The sequence below is a fragment of the Furipterus horrens genome, unplaced genomic scaffold (genome assembly GCF_987537825.1).
Source record: "Furipterus horrens unplaced genomic scaffold, mFurHor1.1.pri manual_scaffold_11, whole genome shotgun sequence".
In the NCBI taxonomy this organism is placed as follows: Eukaryota; Metazoa; Chordata; class Mammalia; order Chiroptera; family Furipteridae; genus Furipterus; species Furipterus horrens.
The window spans coordinates 15,400,657-15,425,837 of record NW_028327181.1 but is presented as its reverse complement, the minus strand read 5'-3'; the positions used below and the strand labels follow the sequence as shown (position 1 = coordinate 15,425,837).

The 25,181-nt window shown below is 39.1% G+C and overlaps 1 protein-coding gene across 6 annotated transcripts in view; it reads right to left on the bottom strand.

Annotated features, from left to right (window-relative positions):
* MTMR3 (myotubularin related protein 3) overlaps window positions 1-16,068 on the bottom strand; it is a 118,248-nt gene extending 102,180 nt beyond the window's left edge. For 5 of the 6 annotated variants that reach the window (XM_090292046.1, XM_090292050.1, XM_090292051.1 and 2 more), the window contains exon 1: window positions 15,876-16,068. The gene's annotated coding sequence lies outside the window, so the exon portion shown is untranslated. Of the gene's footprint in view, window positions 1-15,511; window positions 15,828-15,875 lie in introns of those variants that run through there. The other variant, XM_090292047.1, reaches the window with a different exon arrangement.
* Window positions 16,069-25,181: the final 9,113 nt, after the last annotated feature.

Sequence of the window (25,181 nt, the reverse complement as noted above, 5' to 3'; positions counted from 1 at the left end):
TTCAAGTCATCAACCATAAACCACAAAACATGTCTTATGTCTTATTTACAGGAAACTCTGGCTACCAATATTAATACAGCACTTCCAGCCACCTTGGGGGAGGGAAGGACAGGGAGAGGGAACTCTGTAGTGTTAAACATGTTTTACTCACAGACTTTTCATAACCAATTACATAACCATTCTGCTACTTAGAGGAACAAAAGAAAAGTCAAGGATTCACAATTCAAGAGTTACTAAAAACAAATATAAAATTATGCACTGAGTTTTACAATTAAATTTATCCATTGAGTATGTGTGCCTACTTCCTTATTTAAAAAAAAATTTTTGGCCCTGGTTCCGTTGGTTATATCATCAACCCTATATGCCAAGGTTGCGGGTTCCATTCCCAGTCAGGGCACATACCTAGGTTGTGGGTTTGATCCCCAGTCATGGTGTGTACAGGAGGTAACCAACCAATTGATCTTTCTCTCTCACACTGATGTGTGTGTCTCCCTCTCCAATGAATGCATAAATAAATGGAACAACAAACTGATGTCTGTCTCTCCCCCCACTTCTCTCTGAAAATCAATAACTAAAAAAAAAAAAAAAAAAATTAATGACTTATAGCAGGGGTCCCCAACCTCCAGGCCACAAACTGGTACCAGTCCGGGCCTGTTATGAACCAGGCCACACAGAAGGTCAGCTTGAATGTAATACGCCTGAATCATCCTGAAACCATCCCCACGCTCAACCTCCCCCCCAGCCCCCAATCCAACCAACCCTGGTCCGTGGAAAAACTGTCTTCCACAAAACCAGTCCCTGGTGCCAAAAAGGTCAGGGACTGCTGATTTACAGTATAAGATTACTTATATAACAAATTATTCTCATTCCAGAATGGGATTTTGGGAGGATGAACTTCACTAAGTAATTTACAATGGTATGAAAATTATAAGCTTTTTCAGGTCTAGACACCATATTTTTTTTAACCATTAAAAAAATACCCACCTACATGGGCACATACATGTATATTTGTGTGTGATAGAATGAATGCTTTTATAGCAGCTTTATTTGTAGTTATCAAAAACTGGAAACAACCCAAGTGAACTTGAAGAATGAGTAAAACTGTGGTACATCCTTACAGGAATGCTACTTAGCAATAAAAAGGAATTACTGATACACAAAATATGGAAGTCTCAAGGTGCATTATGACAAAAGAAGCCAGAGACAAAGACTATATCATTCATGATTTCATTTATATGAAATTCTGGAATAGACAAAATTATAATAACAAAACAGATCAGCAGTTGTCAGGCACTGGGGGTGGGAGAAGGAGCTGACTCCAAAGGGTCAGGAGGAAATTTTTTGAGGTGATAAAAGCATTCTGTATCTTGATCATAGTGGTAATCATGAGTTTCCAAAACTTGCAGAAATATACTCAAAAACAGTGAGTTTTACTGTATGTAAATTATACCTTAGTTTAAAAAAATGTTTAAACCATAGAATCTTAATTATTGCTCTGAAAACAAGGATCAGATGCTACTTAAACAACCAAAGCAGGAACATTAAACCTTGTTAGATCCTCTTCCAGGATGGAAAACTCCCTTCTATTAACATTTTGCCTAGAAATCTAAACAATATTTGTAAAGTAGTCATAAATTCCCTTAAGATTAAAAACAAATATATTTTTAAAAGAAAACTACCTAGTTTTTACATCCTGATGGTTTTAGAAGAAAATGAGCTTCGCAAGGAGGGAATAAAATTCAAGCAATAAACATTAATGTCAACTTTCTCCAGAATCATGATGGTCACAACAAATGAGGTTCCTCTCCTAATTTAGATTCAAAAAGCCTAATTTTTACTTCATATAACCTTTAAGAGATTTATTATAAGATCTTAAATTTGCCTAAAAATTTTAAGTGCTTTCACTTAATTAGGCAGTATAGCAAAGTGGTTAAAAGTTCAGGTTCAAGAACTCAAATACCTGGGGGCGAGTTATTTAACCTCATTTTGTCTCAATTTCCACATCAGTTAACATTGGAATAATTACAGCTACCTCTGAGACTAATCCTAGACAATTGAATGAGTTAGTACATGTAAATCGTTTAGAATAGTGCCTGGCATACTTATGTAAGTTTCAGAAGTTTTAATGAATGATATTAATAATCACCAGATATGTGTCCTTGGACAAATTATTTTACCTTTCTATATCATAATTCTGCTCTATAAGGTAAAAGACCTAAATTCAATGGCCTATAAGTCAATCTAGTAATACTATTCTATGTTCCTATAATTGTACCTGAATTGCACCGAATTGCCCTGCAAAGAAAGTTAAGTATTATCCTTTTGTATAGAAAAATTTGAGACCCAAATAAAAATGACTTGCCCAAAGTATATCTTCTGCAAGATACGGACATGGTATCCTGAGATTCCTCAAAACTGTTCTCTCCAAAAATTATTGCCCTCCATCTGATAGACACAGGTATGACATACCAAAAAAGACCTACAATTTATTCATTTTAAAAATTCATTAAGCTATACATTTGTTTTATGCAGTCTTCTGTACGTTTATTTTATGTAATAATTTTAAAAGGTAAAATATGTGTCATCATTAAATGTATTCACTAAGAATAGAACTAGCAGAAAAGTTAATGAAGCCGAAGGGAGATAAATTCAGCTGATTATGTTCATTAAAATTTTGTGAGAGGGTAAAAGTTTTAAAACTGAGGTATAATATACATACAAAGTGCACATATCATCAGTTTATGAGAATCATTGAGTTGTATACTTAACACAGTGAAATCACTACCAAGATCAAGACATGGAACATTAGCAGCAAGCACCCTGCACCCCTACAGTCTCCCTTGTTTGTTTACACTGCCAAAGATAATCATCATTCTGACTTCCATTACCATCTACCAGTTTTGTCTGTTTTTTAAACTTTACAAAAATGGAATCACACAGTATCTTGTCTTGAGAGTAGATCCTTTCACAAATGCTTTAACTTTTCTTCTTGCAAACAAAATACATTTAAGTAAGTCAAATAAGAAAGGTTCTCTCAAACTATCAAATATTCAAAGTTAAACTATAAATCATTCTAAAGCAAACCATTTCTCAAGCAATAAAATATCTAAGATATTGATTTATTTAAAGTCAAATATAGCTGGTACTTCCTCTCTCCTCAATGAGACTTCTGAGACAGAAAATTTAAGTTACTTTTAGTTGGAGAAAATAAAAACACAAATTGTCTCAAAAATATTATTATTCATCAGTAAAAAATGATTTGTAACTTTTTTTTTTTTAAAGGCTAGATAGAAGAAAAAAGGGTTTGGAAGTCATAAAGAGATTTTAGACCATAATTCTCTTCAAACTACATTCTTTAACTTTGCTCTTCAAAAAAGGTCTTGTCAATTAATTAATTATAGTCAACACTGAACAAAAATAATAAAATTGTAGCCTTTGCTGGTGTGGCTCAGTTGGTTGGAGCATCATCCCCTACACCAAAGGGTGGGGGTGCAATTCCTGGCCAGGACACATATCTAGGTTGCTGGTTCAATCCCTGTCAAGGTGCATATGGAAGGCAACCAACAGATGTCTCTCTCTAACATCCATGTTTCTCTCTCCCTTTCTCTCTCTCTCAAATCAATGAACATACTTAAAAAACTTTTAATAATAAAAAATAAAAACGTAAAAATCTGGTTTATGCTAGAATATATAATTCCAACAACATTTTAATAGCACTACAACAAAAATTTTAAATAACTAAATGCTTTCATTTTATCCTGAGATCTACTCTTACTTCTTAATCTGCATCACTATTTCATATTAAGAGTTCATACACTGCGCTGTCCAACATGGTAGCCACTAGTCACATGGCTTTTAAAGTTAAATTAATTAAAATTAAATGAACTTAAAAATTTAGTTCCTTGGTCAAACTAGCCAAATTTTAAATGCTCAATGCGTACTGGACAGTGCAGATACTGATGACAGAAGGAATCATCACAGGAAGCTCTACACATGTTGCCTCATCTTCCCCTCACCCCTAGTCCCTTAGTATGCTAAAATTAATTAAGAAAATGATGACCAATGACTAGTATGGATCACAAATCCAATTATTTGGATTTATCTTCCTTCATCTTCCTTCATCTCAAACTTAACTGTCACTATACCTCATTAACTTAATTTCAAGTTAGATTTTTTTTAATTCTATTTTCTATTTTCTCCCACCCCCCTAAATGTGATCCTCAATCTTCAGCTCACTCTTCTAGGTTCAAGAGCTAGTCCAGACGAGGCCCACCTTTCTTCCTACTTTAAATCCATTATCTCCAAGGTCCTACAGGACATTTTTACTTGTATAACCCCTAGTCTCAGTGCTAAATGTGTAAAGGATTTCATTTTAGTCCTTTTCTAAAACCAGCTCCTCCTCCCAATTCCATGTTTCTGTACTATCACTATTCTTCAAGGCCCTGAACCCATCAACCCAGAATCTTTGCCCTTACCTCCCATTCAACTATTGCACAAATATTTGTGTATTTCCTTTAGGGTATCAATTAACAACCTTCTACATTAATCTAGCTACCACCTTGCCACTGTCTTAATCCTTATTACCTAATTCTGGGTACAGTACAGATTCTTCATTGCTTTCCAATCTTTGCTCCCAGTTATGCACACTGCTACCAGACATAACTTCCCCAAAATTGCTTTTGATCTCAAAAGCCTAAAAGAGCTCAGTACAGAGAATAAACAGAAATTCAAAAACTTGAATGATTTCATTTCAACAATTTATAGCAAACACATTTTACAAATTTACCTTTGAATCCTCTATCTTCTATTCAGTACTAGCGAAACTAAAACTATTCCCCAAACACAGCTTTGTGTGCCTCACCTATTTAAAGCTGGGACTCCTTCTAGCCTTTACTATGCAAGTGTAATATATCAACTGCTTTGTATTTTGAAAACATCCATCTCAGCACCTCTTACACAGCACCCATTCTGAACAGACCTAAGCCCAGGAATAAGAAAATTACAAATACTGTATACATTTTGGTTGATCTTTAATATAAAAGCATCGATATTTATTGCATGCAATTCTATTCCCCAGGATTTTATTCTGCAGAATTATTTCTGTAGAAATAATCATAAGTTTTCAAAAGTATAAAATGCAAGAATAGCCAACACAAATAGCACTTTTAAATATATTAGAAAAACAACGCTAAAAATCCCATCAGTAGGGGACCAGATAAATAATTGTAGTATATCTATAGAAGTTTTTAAAAAAAAAATTGTAGCTCCAAGTCATTTCGTCCTAAAAAAATACAAAACTACAGTCCTTAAGAATGAGGTAAAACTACATTGTGTGATGAGGCAAGGTGTCTGCAATACACTATTATTATTGGAAGAAAATAAGCAAATTGTAGATCAGCATGTATAGTTTGATCCTATTAGAGGGAAATTTTTAAATCTATAAATAATTGAAAATACCCATCACCAGGGGACTAAAGTTGTGTTCTAGTCACACAACTGAATACTATTTGGCCATTACAATAAATGAAGCATACATATATCAACATAAATTTCAAGCTTTTCAATTGCAGTATATACAAAGGCAGCATTTTTCAACCTTTTTCATCTCATGGCACACATAAACTAATTACTAAAATTCTGAGGCACACCAAAAAATGTTGTACTTTTGCTAATCTGACCAAAAAATAGGTATAATTTTGATTCATTTACACCAGAGCTATTTCTATGTTAGCTGTAGTTTTTTTTGTTTGTTTTTTTAATTTGAAAATCTAAGTATAAAGAGATCAGTGCCCAGACTAAATAATTACTGCATGTTTTAAAAATCCTTGCGACACACTAGTTGAAAAATCACTGTATCATATATATTGTACTAGTACCTACCTTTATTACCTTGACTGCTCTTCAACTTTAATCTTATTCTTTAAGAGAATAAAGGGCAGATAATTACAAATGTCTTTTCCCAGAAAACATTCTGAATATCATCTATTTACACAGCATTTAAGAGACTGTAATGTGCAGTAAACTAACAGCAAAAGCAAAACACTTTTGTAACAATATAATCAGTAAAATATATTTTTTTAAAAAAGGCAAAACACTTAAACTCTATCTAAACACTTAAACTCTATAGGATATATTACACAGATCTTTCTGAAATATCACCAGATGAGTATATAAACTTACAGTGGCCCAACTCCTAACTCTGTATTAACACCAAAATTCCAGTAAGACCGTATTGCCATAAAAGTCATTTATCTAAATATCTTCCAGTTAAAATTACACGTACAAAATCCATATCACATGAATTGCGATAGTCCCACTTGATATTTAAAATGCATACACACAAGGCTACAGAACCTACGTCCAAATGACAAGTCATCAGAATAACTGGGAATTCAGTCTGAGTGCTGTGTTTATAGAGTTCATAGAATCTGATTTTTCTTTTTATGGCATCATCATTCATAGTGCTCAACGAGCTCAGTAGGAAGAGAAAATTTAGATGTCGGTTCTCTTGTGTTTAATTATGATCAAAGCCCAGACTGTTTCAGTCATAGCAGAGTTTACAATGAGACAGTTCAAATCAGATTGCCTGCCCCACTCCTCCCAGACCATTTCCCACAACTGCTCTTCTGCTTAGGAACTGGAGCCAGTAAACTAGCCACCTTCTCACTGGTAACTTAAAGCTTCATAAGACATCCAATGAAAACTAAAGACAGTAAGAGTCACTTTAAAATAACAGCTTTTCCTAATTATAAGAGTAATACACGCTCACCAAAAAAACTGGGAAATTTACTAAAGAATATAAAGCAGAACATAGCCAGACCGTTCCACCAGCCAGAAATTAATCACTATTAATATTTTCATTCCTGTCTTTCCAAGGTCTCTCTTATGTATAAAAGTATTAGTTCACTTACTAAACAGGATCTTAAGTCCAGCAAGACAAAGGAAATAACATACTAATTCTCTGACAGACTAATGCTCTTCAGTGTTTTCAGAGTAAGCCAGGTTATGTGTAGAGGGAACTGGAGAGAATAAGACAAGTGAGAGATAATCATACTTGCTCCTTTTCATTCATTCGCCCGAACAGCAACTGAAGTACATGTTTCAAGAATTATAATATATCCAAAGACTAATGAGTATGTTTCCTTTTTAAATAGCAGTCTACTACATAAATAAAAAATATACACACATACATACACAGTCTTGCCAGTATGAGGAACACACACAGTAAAAGGAATTACTACATCAAGAGTAATTTTTTTTTTTTTGGTCATCTTGAAACGATCCTCAACAGAAAGTAATTTCCTAGCTGGGTAGAGCTCAGTTGGTTAGAGCGTTGTCCCAATACACCAAGGTTGCTGGTTCGATCCCAGGTCAGGGTACATATAAGAATCAACCAACGAATGCATACATAAGTAGAACAACAAAGCTTTCACACATGCTCTCTCTCTCTCCCCTCACCCTCTAAAATCAATAAATAAAAAATTTTTTTAAAAAGGAAATAAGATATCTGAAAGGCTGATGTAAAATTAATGACCTCTTTCACAAAAACATATTCTCTACATAACAGATGAAGGAACAAACTATAGAAAATGTTGAGTGTTGATTTTATTGTGCAATGATATAACTTATTTACAGGTATAAATAAATATGTAAGCATTTAAACAGTCCATAAATATTGATAGCTTACTCTGTACTAAACAATATATTAAGTGCTGGGGAGTGAAGGAGAACAGCCATCAGTACCTATTTCTGCAGGGTTTACAGTCTACCTCGTTAAATATGATGCCAAACACTAGGCATGTGGCTCCAAAGGAATCACAACGCCCCTGAATAGTTGATGCTTTCAAATCCTTATGAGGTTCTAAGATGTGTTATGTGAAAGAATCTTATAAATCATGCTACCTAAAGTAAAAAGGGATACATGGACTTTTTTCCGAAGCACTGTATATAGCAATCATCTTCAATATAAATTATCTCATTTCTTTTAACTGGCAAAAAATAATCCTTCGAGTTGCTCTTTTCACAATATCTAAGACTTCAATATTCTCTTTCTCTGAAAACCCAAAAGAAGTAACTGAAATTAAGTTCTCCATGATGGGAGAAGAAAGGGAGACTCATTTTCCTAGTGCAAAAGCACAATTTCCTGATTTCATAACTTATAGGGGGTGGAGGGGCAAATCAAAAGAAATTTGTTCAAATTTAAGAAAAAAGTTACCTTTTAATCTAAGATTCGTCATAGAAAGTTCCGGCCTGAGAAAGCATTTTCAAAAGTTAAAGGCTCAGGCTCTTCCAAATGGAATTAGAGTGACAGGTTAATTGTGGTACTTTGCAAGCAAAGGAAAGCAAGTAGCAATTATTCATCCCTTTTACTCAATCTCTGAGACTTAAGTCTCAGAAAATAGGGATATGTTATAACCAAACTGCTTTTCATAAAGCATAGACATTTTAAAATACACTCTACACAATATCAGTTCTTCATATCTGAAAGAAGTATACTTGCTTAGACTGTTTCCTGCCCTATTAATTGCCCTTTTCAAATTCAGCCAACTCAACAATGACAAAAGGTATCAAAACTGATGCTATATGAACAAGGTTTATATGTTGGCCCTAACTGCAAACCTGACTCTCAACAGCATGGGATACCTCTAAAGATTATCAAAATCCAATTAGATTGGACCATCTTCAGAACTAGTGCAAACACCCAAAAACATTCATAAAAGCCCAACATTAAATCTTAAGAAGTCTAAAGCTGTGATATCCACAGCAGAGTATATAATGTAACTGAAAGAGTGCCCAAGATGCTCCACTGAAATAAAGGACAAAAATATTTGAGTTATTTTTAATTCTCATCTTTGTTAATTTGGGGGGATTAGGTTATATTTTATAAGATGCACAATAACCAGCAGCTACTCATACTGTTTGTAAATTAAGTAATACTTAAGGATTGAGGATTAATCAATTTTTTTTTTAATGTTGGGATGAGCAATCAAAAAGTTTAGAAATCACAAAAGCACTCTTCATCACTACATTTTCATTTTTACCTATCCCTTCCACAGATATAAGCTACACAGGCTAAGACTCAATGTTGAAGAAAAGAACAAAGGAAAACCATTCCCAAACTATTTTAAACTCCTACCACCATGCTAGAAGATAATAAATCACCAGCAAGAACATGTGGAATTGGACCCTAATATACTGTTGGTGGGACTTGAACATAGACATCTAGCCCTGACTGGTGTGACTAGGTTGGCAAAGCAAGATATCACCAGCTCAATTCTGATCGGAGCACATGCCTGGGTTTCAGCCAGTCTTGGCTTGGGGGCATGTGAGAGGCAACCTGTCAATGTTTCTCTCCCTCTCCGTAAAAATTAATTAACTAATAAAATAAATCTTTAATAAAAAAATAGACATCTCTCAGCCCTGGCCGAGTACCTCTATTAGTTAGCATGCCATTCCAATATTCCAAGGTTGCAGATTTGATCTTTGGTTAGGGCACATACAAAAATCAACCAATGAGCCCCGACTGGCATGGCTCAGTTGGTTGGGCGTCCTCCCACAAAGTGAAGGGTTGCTCGTTAGATTCCTGGTGGGGGTGCATGCCTGGATTGCAGTTCAGTTCCCATGGGATATGTACAAGAAGCAGCCAATCGGTATTTCTCTCCCTCTCTTCCTCCCTTCCCCTCTTTCTAAAAGTAAATAAATAAAATCTTTAAAAAAAAAAATTAACCAATGAATACATAACTAAGTGGAACAACAAATCAATGTTTTTTGTTGTTGTTCTCTCTCTCACCCCTCCTAAAATAAACAAATAAATAAATAATAAAATACATCTATCAACAGGGAATCTTGAGTATATTCAAATTAAAAACACATGTAACCCACTTTAGGAATTTAGCCTAAGGAAACAGCACAATTATATACTTTTTTTTTTAACGTTATTCATTTATTTATTTTATTTTTAGAGAGAGGGGAAAGGAGAAAGAGAGGGAGAGAAATATCACTGTGTGGTTGCCTCTCATTCATACCCCCAACTGGGGACCTGACATGCAACCTAGTTATGTGCCCTGACTGGGAATTGAACCAGCGACACTTGGCTCGCAGGCAGACGCTCAATCCACTGAGCCACAGCAGCCAGGGGACAATTATATATTTTTTAAAGTCCAAACTAGTTCATCACAGCACTGTTTGAAGAAAAAAAATTGAAAATGTCCATTAACAGGGAATTGCTATAAACTATGATATATCCTATCACAGAACACTAAATACCCATTAAGAGAACATCAATCAGACCTGGAAAGCTGTATATTTTTTTTAAGTATTTCAATAGATAATGTATAAGAAAAAAAGAAACACCAAATACTATACCTAAGTGGAATTATGGGTTTTGTCTACTTTTCTTTATTCTCCTGGGTTAACTCAATTCTTGGTTTTTTGGAAGGTTTTTTAAATTTCCACACTGAATATATACTATGGCTTTCATAAACTGAAATAACAATTTCATTTTGAAATTTAAAATGAGATTAAGTTAAATTCCTTATTATTGGCCTATTGCACTTCCAAAAACTCTGTAAACCCTACTTTGGCCCTGGCTGGCGTGGCTCAGTAGACTGAGTGCTGGCCTGCGAACCAAAATTTAGCAGGTTCGATTTCCAGTCTGGGCACAAGCCTGGATTCCCCGCCAGATCCCCAGTAGAGGCTTGCGAGAGGCAACTAATAGATGTGTCTCTCACACATCATTGTTTCTCCTCCTCCCTTCTCTGTTCTCTAAAGATAAATAAAATCTAAACGCCCTACTTTGCCCCATGTGGTTTGTGTAACCAGTCTAAATACTTTACAATTACAGATTTATCTTACAGAAAAATGACAGACATGAAACAAAAAAATAAAAACCCTATTCCAAGTTAGCTTTCTTGTCTTTATAGTAATTCTCTCCAAATAATAAGACTAATCAATATAATTCCTTACATTTTGCCAAATTACTTATCTACTGATACTAGAGAACTAAATGAACTTGTATTTCTATTCTGCAACTAAACTATAAAAGCATTAGCTACAAAATAAATTAAATTTAGAACCCAGAGAAATGAAATCAGGAAAGTGTGCTACGTTCTCTCATAATAAAATTATTTTGAACTTTGTGTGAAGACAGGCACGTAACAGACCCAGGCCTGGACGTCTCCAAGACAATGCTTTGTAGTGGTCAGCCCCTACACAATACAGTGTCTCTGTAACAACAAAGCAGTCCATTTAAGGGGAAAGAGTAAGAACATCAGCATAAGTTTATTATCTTAACTTCGTTCAGTAAATCAACAATTTATAACACAGTTAATGAGATATTTCACCCTTAAAAGCATAGCTTCAATTTAACCCAACTTCACAATTTCCTTGTAGTTTTTCATTTGTTTTATGCCTTACTATCTTATAGGCAGCCTAACTGCAAAGCCCAGGTACCAAGTCCCTAAGCAACTGCTTCAAAGTTTCACCACAACTCAAGAAAAAATGTACTTTATGTTGCAAACCAGTAAATATATAATCACCTGTTTTTAAAAAGATACCAAAGTTTCCCAAATCAATACATACTTCCATCATTTGTGATGTGCTAATATTTCTATTTCTTTTTTAATGCTTTTTAAAAATCACATTGATTTCGTTACCCCTATGACGTTGCCACCTCCCATTTAGAAAAGATAGCACAACTTCACACAGAATGTACTCAACTCCTTGACCTTACCACCTTCCACCACAGCTCCAATATAACAAAATGGGTGAAATCCAGCACGTCTGTTCCAAGTTTAAAACCTGGCACAAATGTGAGACATCCCAGATCCCTCTGAAGTTCCGGCAACACTGTGATTATTCCTATTGGTGGATGAGATGCAAGTGCTGAAAGGTTTCTCTAGGCAAAGTACAGAAACAGAAATCTTTTGTTGCCATTATCAGTTACATTAGTAAATTCTGTACTTGAGAATAGGTAGCAAGTTTACCATTGCTTCATAAGCCAACTCTACCAAGAAAATAAAACAAGATTCTACCACAAAAGGATTCAAATATCATCCCCTACATTTTTAGATTGCTTTCCATATACATCATTTCATTTGATCCTCCCTGACACACTGTAAGATAGAAGTTGCTCTTCTTTCTTTTCCTAATGAGGAAACTGAAGCTCAGAGGCCTTACGTAGCTTGCCAGAAACAACACAGCTAATGAGGAGCACAACTTAGGCTTGAACCCAGGATTTACTGATTTATCCACTTTCATGCTACAACAATTTTCATTTTAAACATCTGATACAAATATAAGCTTAAAAGGTACGTTAAGTTTGTAGATACAAAAGTGAAGATGAATGCGTGATACCAATCTTGGTATCTTAAAATTAAGATTAAAAGTAGTAATAAATGTTAATTTCAGTAGCTTCTAGATTTATTGGGAATACTAGTTCAATTCAGTACAGATTTGATCTCATACTTTGTCTTTGGTCTACATTTCACTGATTATAAAACTACATATATATTCACCATTGAAAATTACGAAATTGGATGGACTGTAAGAAACAACTGGCCACATAAATTGCACAAACTTCCCCCAAACCATCCTTAACTTGTGGCTTCACACTAAATTATGAAGTTCTCTATGCGAAATCCATTTTGATTTCACCACTAAGTGAATTACAACAGCATAAGCAAGTTGTTTCTACATAACACTTGCAACTGCACTCAATTTCCAGAGTACTTTCGGACATCTAAAATCCATAAGCTTAAAAGCAGAATCCAGGCAGAATGTTTCTTTTTTTAATTAAAAAGTTTCTTCTATCTTTGAGATGGATACCAAATAATACAATTACAAATTATTAAAGATTTGCAGAATCAGGTTGGAGAAAACTGAAGCCCAGATAAATGACATTCCCAACAGCAATCACACAATTAATGACACAAACTCTCTGCCAATCTATGGTTTCCCATTATTTTAAATGTCTCTGTACCTAATAAAAGGTCATCCTAAAGAAAGTAACTAACACCTAAAAAACTTAAGACATTTTTTTATACTTTATATCCAATGTGCAGAAATGTCTTGATTTTTTTAAGTATATTTTATTGATTATGTTGTTACAGTAGTTCCAATATTTTTCCCCCTTTGCTCCCCTCCGCCGAGTACCCCCCTTCCCTCCAGCAGTCCCACCCGCCTTAGTTCATGTCCATGGGCCATGCATATAAGTTCTTTGAAGACACATTTTTTAAAAGACACATTGAGGACCCAAAAACTAGGGGACAAAATAGTGTCCAATGACAGTCTTTAGAAAACAGAATCTCTTAAAGGACTCAAAGTTCCAAACCACAGGAGCTAAAAACTGGCTCTTTAATCCAATGCAAGATATCAAATAGCTTTTACTAACTAACGTTTTTATCAACCACAGTAACAGTTGTTTTCCCCATCTCAATACTACTCATTTACTCAACAAGTATCTAAGGGCGTATTATGCTGGGAACTCCACTTATGTACTAGAAACACCAGGAGCTAAACAGACATGGCCTCTGGTCCTTGTACTGCACAGCTGGGTGTACCTCACAACCCCTCTGCAATATGAATACTTTCTTCTTAACTCATCTTCCCACTTGACCACCTAAGGTTGTTACCGGAACTACAACAGATTTAAAAACTGACTTTACCACTCCTCATGGACTGGGGCAAATTTCAAGAACTTTTCACAATAAACCTTCCTGGTTCACAACCCTTGTCTCAAAAGACTGCTAATTCACCCACCCTACCCTCACTTCACTAGAAACATGGTTTAGGAGAAACTACTACACTGTGATGTTGGGAAGCACCTTTGGTGGACCGCTTTGTTAGCCAGAGGAGACTTACTGCCTCTCCCTCTCTGCTTCTTTCCACTGGATTCTTCCATATATCTCTGGCTATACCTCCAGTCAAGCTGCACCTAATTTTACCAAGTGTGTTTCTGAAGACATCTACAAATAACTTTTGGAAACAAATGTTTCCCCTACATAAATCCATTATATTAGGAGATGCTCTATTTTCAATTTTGTTTCTCAGGTTTCCCTTCTCCCCTACCTCTCAAATTCTAAAGATCTATAAACAAAAAGCACTCTCACACGTTAGTTTTAATTAATGAGAATCTTTTGGAATAGCAAAGGTGGCCCAAAGCAGAAATTCACAAACCTGGCTGACCAGATCCTTCTTTCACCTGGTCCTACGTGAGGCTCAGGAACCAGCATTTCAGGCAGTTAATATTGATGACCAGTATTTAACTAGGTAAGTCCTGAACTAAGGAATCTGGCCTAAAAGCTGAGAAACTTGGGTCCTACCATGGCTTGCCACTAACTACAAGTGGGGCCACACAGGACTGTGCAGCTGGTCACAAAAACTGCTCTGGGTCTTCTGAAAACGAGGGAGGTAATTAGAGTTGAAAGAGGCCTTCATAGCCCTGGCCGGGTAGCTCAGCGGATTACGGCATGGTCCCAATACCAAGGTTGTGGGTTCGATATCTGATCAGGGTCCATACAAGAAGCAACCAATGAATGCATAAATAGGTGGAACAACAAGTTGATGTCTGTCTCTCGCTCTCTCCCCCCTGCCAACCCCTTAAAATGTTTTTTTAAAAACTGGATATTTGAAAGAGGCCTTCATAAGCAGCCAACCTAAAATTCTAGAACCTCCAAATTTAGTTTAATATCGCATACGTACTGGGCTGAGTTTACTCAAAACAATGTCATTCTGTGCAAAAACAATACGGACCATGACTCTGGCCCCACAGACAGTGCCTTGACAGCGTACACCTCTCAATGTACAAACCACAAGCATTTCACACTAAAAAAGTCATCTCATGTAATTCAACCCAGGCCTCCATGGCATCACTGTCCACAGTATGAGAAACTAAGTTGAACCTCAGCTAGAAGAGTATGCGCACTTTTTTTTTTCATTGCGAAAAAAACAGATCCTATCAGATAACAAAGTAGATACCAAGATACTTAAAACAGTCAAGAATTTAGGCCTTGCTCTGGAAAGGACACCTAAACATCAACACCTAACAGCAGTAGCTCATGCGCCAATGTCACAGGTGAGATTATCAGACCCCAGAGGAATTTAGTACAGTGGAACTAACCCCATTATTTACCAATTAAATGCACCCCATTATGTTTAACTAAGTTTTCCCCAGCCCAAAGTACAAGCAACCGTATGATCTTAGGGCTCCGCAGCAGCACAGTGCAATACATCAAGCAGCACGGTTTCCACCTAAGAAATAACACGGTAATCTGCAGAGCTCTTCGCCCCGTGTTCCCCGAGCCTTCCCAAGCGCCTCCGAACCATCCTTCCCAGCCAAGTACTACCAGGTCAGGAGGATGCCCAGCTACACAGTCGGGCGGCCACTCCTCCTTCCCACAAGTCCCGGGCCCGCGCCGCTCTCGCCACAGGGGCTCCGCTGGCCCCCCGCCTCTGGCCTCTCTCCACAGCGGGACTCCCCCAAACCCTCTCCAGGAGAGCGCTGCACACTCACCTCCCGGGGGTCCGCAGGCATTTATCCGGACGCTCCGGAGGTAGCGCTTCACACCCCTAACCCAATGGGCCCTTCCCGCCAGGTCCGGCAAGGCCGCCCCTGCCCGGGAACCCGCTCCCCGGCGCCGAGGGTCTGGGCCGAGCCAGGCCACCGGCCTCCACTCCCCGCGCTTTCCCCTGGCGGCGGCCACCGCCGCCCAGAAAACCCCTCTCTAGGCCACGCACGCCGTCCACAGCCCCCCGCGGGCCGCCGCCTCCTCCACAGGGTGACAGCCGCGGCTCCCGGACCGAGGCCGGCCCCTCCTCCAGCTCCTCCTCACACCCGGAGGAGACGGGGGGGCGGGGAGCAGTGGTGGGCTTCTTACCGGGCGGCAGGACATGGCGAGGCCCGCCACGGCACGGCCTCCTCCGCCACCCCACGAGGCTCCCAGCCAGGGCCGGCGGGGGGGAGCGCCTGGGCCGCTGGAGTGTCTCGTCGGGGTGCTCCTCTACTGCCGCCGCCTTTCACAACCACAACAACATGGCGGCAGCGGCCACACAGAGCGCGCTCCCGACGTAGAGCCGGGCCGCGAGCTGTGGGGGGGGCGCGCGCTCGCGCTCGTGCGCGCGCACACTCGGGCCTTCGGAAGAAGGCGGGCCTCCGAGGGTAGGGAAGGGGCGTGGCCCTATTCGTTGATCACGCCCCGTAAGGGCGGAGCTTCATATCTTAAGAATAAGCCCATGTGAGCGAAAGGCCGGCCGAGAAGCCCAGCTGGAGGAGGGCCAAACAGGTGAGAAATGGGCAAACAAGAAAAGTCAAAGGTGATCGTACAGATTTTTAAGAGGCATCTTTTCTTAGCTCTATAGCTCTGAATATGACAGTGCCTTACTCTACTTAACCAGTGAAATAGAACATTAATTAGTACGCAGTATATTTTACCTGTAGTTGTGATGAGGTTAAAGCTGATTTAATATAAGCATGTAAATTTTGTGTGCTCAAGGTTCTAACTACAATATTATTTTTGAAATAGTTTGACTACTTAAACTAATGCTCTGCTGGGTAAAGTGAGTATTCAAACAAACAAATAAATTGTAACCCATCCACAACAGCCTGCAGAATTCTACAGACCAGGACTGTATTACCTTAGGCCCTTAACAGATTTACCTCCTCAGAGTTGCATTTTAACATTATACCCTTGACTTTACTGGAAAATGGCTAAGAGAACCAGTCAAATGAAATCTATCCTTACATTTGTTGTATTTTTTTTTCCCACAGTACTCTGCAATAATTTATCCATTTTTTCATGTTTATTATCTTTCTATCCACTCCGATGTAAAAAGCTACTTGAAGATAAGGATTACGCGTGACAAGTAGTGGACAGTCAAATTTCTTGATTAACTAATAGTTAATATTTACTTATACAGTTCATCTAATTGAATCTTCACAGCTATAATAGGTAGATACTGTTATTATCTCCGTTTTACAGATGAACAAGCTGCAGCCCAGAATAGCTACACTAAAACAAAATTCAAATCCAAACCCACCTGACAACAAAAACTATGCTGTATTGCCCACTTCAGGGCATCATCGCCTGAAATAAAATCCCAAGTAAGAAATTACATTTGAAAGTGACCCATGGACCTTGACAACATGTTGGGGAATGACTGTGGTGTGGGAGCGGGGCAGGGGACAGCTGTAGTAGAACAACAATTTTTTTTTTTTTGCCAGCTTTTGGTTTTATTGATCTTTTGTATTGTTTCTTTAGTCTTTATGTAATTTATTTCTGCTCTGATCTTTATTATTTCCTTCCTTTTATTTACTCTGAGTCTTGTTATTCTTTTTCTAGTTCTTTTAGGTGTAGGGTAGATTGTTTATTTGAAAAATATTTTTTTTCTTCTTTAGGTAGGCCTATAATGCTATGAACTTCCTCTTAGGACTGCTTTTAGGTGTCCTACAACAATTTTTTTTTAAATTACATTTGAGTTCAAAGTTAGGAAAGGATTTGCTTTACTCCCACAGAAACAAGTATGCTCCCTTTCTGATAATTAGTGTTATGTAGCCAATTGTGTGTCTTTTCACCTTGGCTTCCAGAAAGCCCAAGGCTAAATTTGAAGTTCAGTGGTGGCCTATTGTTGGCACTTTGGATCCACATACTAAAGGTGGTTTTTCCTTCCAGCCTCAACTTCGCACTTTCCTTTTTTTTTTTTTTCTTTTTTCTTTTTTTTTTTTTGTCTTTTTTCACTTTTATTTATATTTGCTATCCTCATTTCCCTCTTCTGTTATATGATCATAGCCTTTATGGAATGAGAGAGAAAATAGAAAGTGCAAAGGATAGATGAGTATCAAATAAAATACAGGGTTTCCCACCTGTTTCTCCAGGTTCCCATCAGTTTGTTTCCCCTCTGGGCATAAGTTCTGCTACCCAAACCTTTGCTCAGGCAAAGGCTGAAGGATGGGTTTCCATAGTTGGTGGCCTCTGTTTAGATCAAAGCTAACACTTGACTCTAGAATGACTTCGCCAATGAGGAGGCTCAGGGCAAAGATTCAGCCAATCCCACAGCTCCCCGGGAATCTACAAGGAGAGGGCCAACTGTGGGCATATCACTTTGACCTGTCTTCAGGCTGAATATCACAGTGTTTGATTTTAATCTAGACTAAGGAATTTTAAAATGAATCTTCAGCTAATATATAGGATGCAGGAGGTATTTCTCTGTGCCCATAAAATCATTATTTGTGCCTCATTGTTCTCATAATCGCTAACAAGATTGAACCTTAAGTTGTGCTGATGCTATATGAGTGACTTACATGTGTATCTAATGTAATTTTTAAAACCCAGTGAGCAGGTATTGTTGCTCTCCCCACTTTACATAGGAGGTGTAGAGATCAAGATTTGAACCCTAACTATTTGATTCCCAGAGCATACTTTGAAACTTCATACTGCACCTCATTCCCACCACTGTCCACCTGCTTACTGTTCAGGCAGATCTTAGTAAATTATCTCTATATAAGAAAGAGAAGACTGCTGCCCGGCCCTGAGTACTACCTTAAAGGACAGAGCCTAACAAGAAGCAATGGAAAGGAATCCTCATCTGAATCTAAAGACAAATTTGCATCTTAGTGCCTCCACTTGTTCTTTATTACCCTTTTCTATGCCTCAGTTTTCTCATTGCCTAGGTGGGATCCTAATCACTACATTACTCACCTCACAGAGGTGTGTAAGGGTTCTTTAAGGTAATGAGTTTGAAAACTTTTTGCACCCTATGAAAAGTCAAACAATGGATGGGACTTGAGGGGACTTTGGTTGAAAACAAAGCCCTAAGTTTTATGTGATGAATCAAGAAAAGAGAAAATTAATCCAGGCTCAGTAAGGGCTTCTTGCCACCCTATTTCTCATGTGAGAAGCTCCTTCTACCCCTTAACTTCCTCCCCTCCTCCTACCACTACCCTTTCAGGCTTCTTCCCCTGCTATCTTCAAAGCTGAAAATGTTCTTCCAGCTGCTCAGGGACTCTTTGAAGTAGCCCAAGATAGATGGCAAGGTTGATTGATGGAGGCTTCCCAAGTCAAGTGGGCCTCTGGAAGGCCCCAAAATGCAGCCTTCTCAAAACTAGGTCCTGCTGCTTAATGATAAAAGTCGCTTCCCCTTCAGTGGGTGTTTTGTGTGGTTTACCCCCAAATTCTCAAAACCCTTCAGCTTCTCCTTGACCTCCCAGCCCAGCAGACAGGGTAACTGGAACTCTCAGCTTTTGAGGAACTGCTTGCCCAAGGTCAGATAGAAACTAGAATTGGACCCATATTAATGTGATTCAAATCTCCAGGGATTTTCCAGGCTCCACACTGCACCTCTACTGCTGGGGTGGGTCAATTCAACTCAAATTCAGCATAGAGTAGTGGTCTTCAAAGTGTGGTCCACTGATCCCAAGGGAGCCTAAGACTCTCTCGGGGACCAATGTGGGTCAAAACTATTTTAATTATAATACTAAGACGTTATTTATATATTTTGAAAACCATGTTGATATTTGAACTGATGCTGCAAAAACAATGTGGGGGGGAGCAATTCAAGGCAGTGGTACTCATGTATACTAGTAGCCATCATCCTCTTCACTAATGTGCACTGGTACTGAACAAAATGCCAGTTTCACTTAAGAATGTCCTTGATAAAACAGTAAAAAAATAATAATCTTACTAATTCTAGATCTATTCAATAGTCTCTGAGATGAAATGGAAATTACACATAAAGCACTTTGTTTCATTGTTTTATTGAGGCAAAGTTTAACTAGCATCAAACGAACCATTTTAAAGTAAAGAATAGTGACACTTAGAACATTCACAATATTGTGCAACCATCACCTCTACCCAGTTCCAAAACACTTTCATCACTTTACAATAAAACCCCATACCCACTTATCAGTTATTCCCCACGCGGAAAGCACTTTTGCTATGTGCAGAAGTATGATGGTTGTCTCAAGGGAAAGCACTTGTGCGATTGTTTGAGTTGCAAGCCGAAGTAGCCTCTTTTTCAGGGGGAAAGTGGTGTTAAAGAAAAAACAAACCCTGTCTTGACTTTACTTGAAAGAATGGTCAATATGCAAACTACAGTTATTCCAGACTTGGGTATTTGGCAGTCAGTTTCTAAAAAATGTATAAAATGAGCTTGTCACATGAAGTAAAACAGTTGATAGTATTTGTTTCCAATGGTAAAATTCTAGCTTAATTAGAATTTTGGAAAACTTGAATGTTCCACCATGAACTTGACCACTTCCCAATCCCTGTTGTCTTTTCTTCTTAAATTGTGGTAATATTAACAAAAGTCCATTTTTTATATTGTATATGAAATGTGCCAACATTCAGAAGAGCTGCATATCACAGTGAACCAATATTTTCCAAATGACCAATGCATCATGTTACCAAATCATGCATGAATAAAAGACCCATTCAAAGTACAAGATAAATCAGTGGTTTTAGTATAACTGAGTACAAAAAATTCATTCATATGAATCTATGCAACTAACTTTAAGAAACTACTACTTATCAATTTTTAGTGTAGTACCAAAAAAGACAGAGAAGGAAAACTCTGACTCCAAAAAACCTCCGCTGCCTTGCGGCATACCTCTTCAGGGGAAAGGCTAAGGGAGTAAACCCCGACAGAAAATCCGGAGCCGGAGTCCCTAAGGCGGTTTGACGTTGTAGTCATCACCGGCAACTCCTGCGGCGCACCTGAAGCCAAGCTGTATTGACTCCGTCTTTCCCTTGGACCCTTCAGCTGTGAAGAGAGGGGGGGTCTGCTGCATGGGCAACAGCAGACCCTCCATATCACCCTGCCCAGGCTCTGTAGCTTCACTGGAGAGGACACTCCAGCGTCATCGCAAGATGTCGATTCAACACAGGAGGAGACAGATACCGTGTCACTCCCGAGTCGGCCTGCACAGCCATTCTCGGCGGTACAGATAGACTCTTAAGAAGCTACACCATCGTCTCTCGAGACGGACGGCTGCCGACGACGACCAAATAAGAATAATCACAATTGTCTTAATTATATGAGGCTGGATTATCTTCTTATTGCAACTAAAACAAATTGCCACAGGTAATGCAGAAGCAAATATGAGAATGCAAAATTATTCTATTAAGTCAAATTCTAATGAGAACTGCAAATATATAAAACAATGCCATTCTTCTCGTTAAACTTTTTGTGTTAAAAAAATATTTTTCATAAAAATAAGTTATTTATGGTAACATATCATGGGTTTACAATATTTTTTAAAATCATGTTATTTTTATAAATGAATAAATAATATTTTGTCAGCTTTAATTCCTAGCAAGGTAAATATCAACTGACATAACTTACATGAACGAGAGCTTTTTAGGGTTCTCAGTAATTTTTTTTAAAAAGCCAACAAATTCAAGAACCAATTAAAGTATTCCTTTGAACTTCTCAACCACAAAGGCATTTTTAGTTTGTACATGGATTTTATTTTAATTTAAATAGTTATGTGTAATGTATTTGGAAAAATATAATAGATCAAACTCAGCATCACAGATCTCTTTGCTTAGAATGAAGCTGAATTTTCTTAAAATGATGAACTGATTTAAAGAAAAATATGAAATAAATATTAGTACAAAGCTGATTGTGTCAAAAATTAATGAGCATAGTACCCAAAGGACTGGATTTGGGCAAGCACTCCAATAGTGATTGAGTTTTTAATTAGGCAAGCCTGCCACCAGACCTTACTATGTGGGTCACTCCAGCCGGAAAATGAATTATTGTGGGGGTTAAATGAGTGACCACACGAACAGTGGTGCTCAGTAGAGGTACTTCCTCCCTGTTCTCCCAGGGAGAGGTGCCTGACAGCCTGGTGTCCCAGTGTCAGGAAGGCCTGCTGCAAACGGAGGTAGGAGGCCTGGATTCCTGACCCAGCTGACTCATTGTCTGACCTGACCCCACCCTCAGGGCCTCAGTTTTCTCATCCAGAAAATGACAGGGTAGGATGTCATCTTCTCTTTGGAACCTCCCAATCTTACCAACCATCCTCTGATTAAAGGATCCAGCCTAACCTTATTTGATTATTGCCTCAGAGAATCACAGAATTGCAGCTAGAAAGAACTCAAGAACTCCCAAAGTCACCCTGGTATGCCCTCTCCACCCCCCAATTTCAATAAATGAAAAAACTGAGACCCAGAGAAGTTAAGTCAAGCAAGTTGCGTTGTCGCATGGTAGGGAGTGAGGGCAGGGGAGACATGGTTATTGCCAGTTACTGCCCCAAGATCCAGTGGAGAAATGAGCATGCTTCCTCTACACTTTGATAAATGACTTAGGTGTTTGGTGGTTTAGACACCACTCACGCCTTAACAAATAACTCGCAATTCTGCTGGGAAAAGAAAATCAGTGCTGTGTGGTTGAGAACACTGTGTTAACGTGATTGATGGATGGATGGATTGCTCCTGTTACTAACTAAATCCACCTCTGAAAGACCAGTCACCCAGTCACCCCCCTCTAAATTTCCCCAGGGAAGTCAGAGGAGATGAAATTAACAAGAACGGGAAAGAAAGGGATTTCAGGGGAGGAGGACCATGACGGAGAAGAGGACCTTTCATCCTCCTCTTCACCTCCCCTCCGTGTCTCCTCTCCCTCCTCTCTCTACCTTCCTGATATAAGACAACACACTCGTTTCAGCGCCCAGCTTGCTCTACCCAAAGCTTCCCTGCAGCCTGGGCCAACTCACAGCCACAAATAGAACCAGAATCCACTGAAAATAGCTCCTCCTTCCTTCTGCCCAGAGTTTCCAACTGCTGGCGGGGATGCCCCGCCCCCACCAGCCAGGCCCCAGGCAGGGAACTCAGGTAGAGAGAAACTCCAAGGCCACATTTTGGGACCATCTCAGGAACAACAGCCCCAATAATAGCTGACTCTTAGGAAGTACTGGCTCAGTGCCAGTACCATTGGAAGCTTTAGTTCTCAGCAACCCAATGAGGAAGGCCCAGGAGATGAATCCCATCATGCAGATGAGACTCAGAGAGGAACAGAGCTTGCCCAAGTCTACACGGCCAGTGGGAGGTGAAGCTGGAGCCCACGTGGTTAACCACTGCACTATGCGCCTCTCTCCTTTGCAAGGTCTGTGCACCAACTAGCTTCAGATCCCTAAGGCAGTGGGGAGCTCAAGTCTTCCAGACCCTCCTTTAATAACTGGGGAAACAGAGATTCAAAGAGAGGAAAGTCTTGCCCAAAGGCGCTCAGTAAACAAGTAAATCAAGTACCCAGGTCTCTCAGCTTAGAGGCCAATGTTTTTTGCAGAGGTTAGTGCAAACAGAGGATCCCTTGTTCCTTTTATGTAGAAGCCCCATGGGTCTTTTTCTTTTTCCTCCCCCCACCTCCTGCGCTTCAGCCTCCTCCCATTTCCCACCAGAGCAGAGAGTCTGCCCCAGACACCCGTCTGGCAGCCAGGCATCCTGAGATTACCTCTTCTTCCCCCTCTGCTCAGGGTGTTTAATGTTCTAGGGGAAGAGAGCAAACAGCAGGGCATAAATCATGGGTGACACAGGCTGGCTTTCTCTGCTGGATATGAAGCAGACAGGACGCAGCAATGAAAGAGAATTAGCAGGGATTTGCTGGCTTATTTAAATCCAAGGTCCGAAGGCACACATTTCTCCTACCCCAGGGAATGTGGTGAATTTTTCTTTACCCCAATATCCCATTTGTTATAAAATAATTATTTGAAACAGCCTTAACCTCTACAGTGATGACAAGAAAGACTAGAATGAGGCCATGGACACTCTGCTGGGGAGGAACTAAATTATTTAAGATGTGGCTGAGGGGTATGAAACAGAGTCTCACATCTACTGTCAGAGGATGTCAGTCCCATTTGCAGCTCCATTACACTTCTATGGAGTCTGCCTAGCTGCCTCTATTTCCCCAATGTGTCTGAGGATCAAGGAGTCCGAAGAGTGTACATATACACTTAGTCAATGTCTCTGTTTATTGCAAATGCTCGTTAAGTAGTGCCTTTGTCTAGAAGCATGCCAAGCTTTGCAGATACAACAGTGACCAAGACAAAGCCAGTCCCTGCCTTCCTGGGACTTATAGTCCAGTTGGCAAGACAAAGTCAACAGAAGGCCAGCTAAGCGCTCTAATGGAGAAGATACAGGATTTATGGCAACAGGTAGGGAACCTACCTTAGTTTTATGGGGGTCCGGGTAACATTGATATAGAGACAGGAAGGGTACAAGTTAGTCAGGCAAAAGTCAAGAGAAAGGGCGATTCAGGGAGAGGGAACAGCACATGCAAAGACCCAGAGGCAAAACATACCTGGAGTCTGCAAGATCCTTCCCCATGTGGGAAGGCCACCCTCCCTTCCACACCCCCACTCTTATTAGGGATTTCTGGACCCAAGGGTGGGTAGGACGACGACCATGTCCAGCTTGAAGCAGCTAGAGGAGCACGAGACCTTCACCCATTGTCCTTTATAAGATTATAAAGGGTCTTAAGTCTGAGAAGGGGGAATGTTACAGAGCAGGGGTCCCCAAAATAAATAAATAAATAATAATTAAAAACAAACAAACAAAAAACCCAGAGGCAAAAGAGAGCCAACCTATTTACTGAACCAACCAACTGAAGCAAGTACACATTTATTTAGGAATCTTTTCGTGAAGCAGGCTTACCATTTTAAGGCAAGGATCTTGCTGAAATTCCATGATTTTGTGCTGTGTTAATTATAGAGTGTAGGCTGAATTCCATAATGGTTGCATTCTTCTAATATTACGAATTCCTTCATCAGCACCTCTAGGAAAAAATCAACCCTGTTCCAGCCAGTCTCTGGATGTTGACAGATCTTGTTATTGGCTGTGTTCCATCTGTGTCCATGAGTCCTGCATTCTTGACTTTTTAAGATTGAGTGTTCTAGAACCTGACCCACTCCATCCTCCCTTACCAAGGCATACATGGCTTAAAAGTGCAGCTGGTGTAATCTGGAGGCCTTGGTCTTTGGGGGAAATTATAGGATTATATCCAACCAGAAAGAAAAAAAATAAAGCCCTAACATCCTTTAACCCAATCCCAATGGCATGGAAGATTGCCAAGAATGCCTCTGTGGGAAATGCAGCTCTAAAGAGAGGAAATGGGGGATCAGAGGTGTAGGTGGAAACAAGTCTCTGACTGCGTTTTCCACCAATGAGTCTCTGAGAGGCTGCATAACTTACTCA